The sequence below is a fragment of the Prunus mume genome, linkage group LG2 (genome assembly GCF_029339155.1).
Source record: "Prunus mume cultivar Tortuosa linkage group LG2, ASM2933915v1, whole genome shotgun sequence".
Classification (NCBI taxonomy): Eukaryota; Viridiplantae; Streptophyta; class Magnoliopsida; order Rosales; family Rosaceae; genus Prunus; species Prunus mume.
The window spans coordinates 44,338,195-44,342,514 of NC_142699.1; the positions used below are offsets into that span (position 1 = coordinate 44,338,195).

Below are 4,320 nucleotides of genomic sequence, written 5' to 3' on the forward strand. Positions count from 1 at the left end.
CTAACGTGTATTGATCACAACCACTATATTTGTAAATTTGTAGATTATATGATAGACAAAATATTAGTATAATAATAATTAATAATGTAAAGAATGTGAGTGACTGTTTTTTGAGCCATGAAAAGAAGAACTTGGAAGAAGAATTGATTCTTTACTTCGTGCTTGGAATACTGTTTTGAGCTTTGGGGTTCTCTTTTTTGGCTTATTGTTCCGCCTTTAAACTGTTGAAAGCTTTTATCTAAGTCTGAGCTTCTTGTGGAACTCTTTATCATTTAATATTTGTTTCATTTTTTGGTTGTTTCTTTTTCACTTTTCGAAGTCAGACAATTGGCAAAATGCAATTCACTGCCCACATACCTCCAAAAAACTTTGGCTACTTTTAGTTCCATCAAAGTCAGAGAATCATCCAACTGGAATCCATAAAATAAAGTCTGCAAAGCCCATATATCATTGTCCCCCAACCCCAAAAAGTTCCCATTGTTATCACGAGAGAAGCCCTCTTTAAATCAAAGGCTATTTTGCTTTTTTTGGGGCACCAAATCTTCCCTTCTCTTCTCTTTCTTTCTCTATTAGCTTTTCAATTTTTATTTAGTCTGTGAGCTTCTTTCCTTGTTTGCAAGTTCTCTTTGACTGCTATTTCAGGTATGTGGCTCTCCTTCATGGTCTATATTATTTTTGTGATAGATTTGATATTGTAAGTTCATTTAATATATTTTAAGTGTGATAGATTAAAAATGGCAAGTAGTAGTGGACCGAGTGGAGCTAGTGTGCCAGTGGTCTTGATGTGGCATGGAAATATGCTCGTCCAATAGAAGGCAATAAGCATGGCACCATATGCACATTTTGTGAATCCACATTTAAAAGTGGTGGAATTACACGGTTAAAGTATCATTTGGCCGGATTTGATCCACATAAAAGTGTAAAGAAGTGCAAAGAAGTACCACCAGATATTAAGAAGGAGGTAATTGCATGGATAAAGGAGAAAGAGTCTAGCAAACAACATAAGAAATCTGTTGAAGAAAACATAAGATCTACAGCAAGAGAGGGATACATGGGCAATAAAAGTAGCAATCCTGTTGATGATGATGATGACGATGATGACGATGGATATGCATATCCTCCAGACATGCACCCTGCGGAGAAAGAAGATTACCTTGCTGCCATTAGAGCGTCAAAGCAAGAATGGTTTAGACAAGGAGGAGTTTATGGAATGGGAAGCAAACGATTTGCAGGGGGAGCAAGTGGTAGTAGTCAACCGCAATACCGTCGCACTCAAAGCCTTCGAGACCCACTTCCATCTCCTCCGGTACCAATGCCACACAAGAACACTAGAGCAAAATAGAGAACAATCAAAGGCATGATTAGAAACTCAGTAGAGGTACTTGGAAGATACTGCAGCAAATTCTTCATACTTGAGAATGTGGCTCCTCAAAAAGCAAGTTCCCCTCATTTCAAGAATATGATTGCTGCAGCCCAACAAGCAGGTTTTGCTTTATTCCTTATAACTTTCCTTTCTTGAATTTAAATATTCTAAACACACCAATTACTAATATGAGTTTATATTAGGTCAAGGCGTAGCCACACCATCACCGTATGAAATAAAGCATAAGTACTTAGATATGGAACACACAGACATGCAAGCCTATGTGGAAAAGATAAAGGAAGATTGGGGCGTGTATGGATGCACCATCATGAGTGATGGATGGACTGGCCCCACGAGGTTGTCCATAATAAATTTCATGGTCTACTCAAACGGGAAAACAATTTTTTTGAAATCAGTGGATGCTTCAAATAAAACCAAGGATGCAAAGTACATTGCCAAATTGTTGAAGGATGTCATAAAAGAGGTTGGGCCATCGAATGTTGTTCATATTGTCACCGACAATGGTTCAGCCTTTGTTAAAAATTTGGACAAATGATGATGGAGCGGTACCCTATTTATTGGACTCCTTGTGCTGCACATTGCATTGATTTAATATTTGAAGATATTGGGAAGCAAGAGTCGGTGGCTAATGTCATAAATAAGGCTAGGAAATTAACCAACTACATTTACAATCATAGTTGGCTATTGGCTCAGATGAGGATCTTCTGTCAAGGAGATTTGGTCCGACCCGGTGTAACTCGATTTGCGACAAACTACATCACCATCAATAGCATCTTAAATAAGAAAGCTGGGTTGAAGCAACTTTTTACAAGTGAGGAATGGTATAATAGTCGATTTAGTGAATCAGACGAGGGGAAGAGAATTGAAAGTCGAGTCCTTGATCATAGATTCTGCAGGATGCCATGGAAGGAGTGCAATCCATCTATGAGCCTTTGTATAGCATCTTGCGAATTGTTGACACAGAGGTAGTTCCTACCATGCCTATCTTATATGATATGTTTCACATAATGAAAGAGAAGATTTCTAAGTTGAAGGGAAAAAAATGGCTTCTCAAAATCATCAATCACAGATGGGATGTCACATTATCTCGTCCATTACATCAATTTGGTATGTTTTAATCTTTTAGTAAAAATATGCATCAATTTTTAAATTTATACAACGGGTATTAACTACTCTTCATATTTGTAGCCCACTACTTGAACCCTAGATATCAATATGAAACAGGGTTGGCCACAATAAAGAGTTACTTTCAGGACTCCAACGCGTATTTGAAAGGTTGAACCCAACTGGGGATAGAGGTTTGCAAGCATTTGGGGCTGAGGTAAGTGAACACAAAACAATGTCTTCCTCATTAAATTTAGTTTTATGCATCTTGAACACAAAACATTGTGATCCAGGTGATAAATTTTAGAGACTGTAGAAAGACATTTCGCACTGAGATGGCCGTCAAATCAAGAAAATCGATCCCAGCAGAATGGTGGAATCTTCATGGTGATTCTGCCCCGAACTTGCAAAAAATTGCTATGCATATATTGTCACAGACAGCATCATCATCGGCATGTGAGCGAAATTGGAGTACATTTGCTCTTATTCACACGAAACAAAGGAACCGTCTCGCATATACTAGGCTGGAAAAGATTGTCTTTTGCTATTATAATATGAAACTTAAGCTACGTGATGAAGAGGCTGAAATGAACAAGGTTGCAGAAAATGACTACATAGACCTTTTTGACATTGCAGGGCAACCATCTGATGATGATAATAATCCAATTCAACAATGGATTATGACAGCTCACTTGGATGATGAACAAGGCAACCCTGATGCCGTTATAGCACAACATGCTGCCCAAGAAGGAGTTGATGTTGATAGAGTCATATCCGAAGATGTTAGGAGTGGAGATACTTCATCATTTGAAAGGGATATGCTTGGACCTAGGCAACGTCAAAGACGTCCCTTGAGAGACGATGCTAGTGCTAGTAGAATGGAAAGTTCATCCAATTCGTCAGATAATGATGGAGGAAGTAATGTTGGATCGGGAGGTAATGAAGAAGGAAGACAATACAGCCCATTTACTGTTGAGGCTGATTTTACTCATGCCACCCAAGATGAGGATCATGGATGCAGAGAAGCTGGACCAGGCATTGGCGCAATTGGGAAGCAATACTCAAAGAAAGAAGCCAACCAATCAATCCATCTGAAGAGGACATGGCGATCAGTTTTGGATCTATGAGCATAGGAACTAGACCTAGTACTAACTCAAATGAATCTTATGATGGCCATGGTTATGTCATGTCTGATTATAGTGGAACTAGATATGGAGCTCAAGATGAGGAAACAGATTATGGACCTACTAGTTGGGTTAATCCTAACTATCCCATATATGGGATGACAGTAGGGAGCTCAAGAGAGACATATGTGCACCATGTTCAAATATGGCTTACAAACTACTCGGGTTACATGACTTGGTATGATTATTGTATGAATCTAGATGGTTGTTCCTCATTGTTTGAACCTCATAGGAGCTCTTCATTTATGTAGTTGGACACTCATCTAAATTGTAATACAATGTTTAAATAAACTATGGATTTATGCATGGTTTATTCATTCTAATCAACTTTTATTTTCAAACTTTTCATTAACGCGCATTACATACCACTTATACTTCATCATATATATATATATATCTTATTATTAGTAAATTTTGAGTTTTATTTGTTCAATACATTCATTGACAATGTATATAACATCTATGAAAGTTTTACATCAAAATGATGTGTTTCAATGCCTATATCTGTTATTTTTGTTGATTTCTTCCCGATACCTAAAACGATAACGATATATTCCCCGAAATATCCGTAAATTGGAGGCCCGATATTATCTGCACGGCCGATATTTTAATCCTTGCTCCCATCTGCTTGGCTTCTTGTTTGTTGTT

The 4,320-nt window shown here is 37.8% G+C and overlaps 1 pseudogene across 1 annotated transcript; it reads left to right on the forward strand.

The window, feature by feature from the left end:
- The first annotated feature begins 782 nt into the window (after positions 1–782).
- Positions 783–3,999, forward strand: LOC148920491 (uncharacterized; annotated as a pseudogene). The gene is made up of 4 exons (XR_016123590.1): positions 783–1,484; positions 1,567–2,491; positions 2,638–2,705; positions 2,782–3,999. The product of XR_016123590.1 is annotated as an uncharacterized LOC148920491 (transcript).
- Positions 4,000–4,320: the final 321 nt, after the last annotated feature.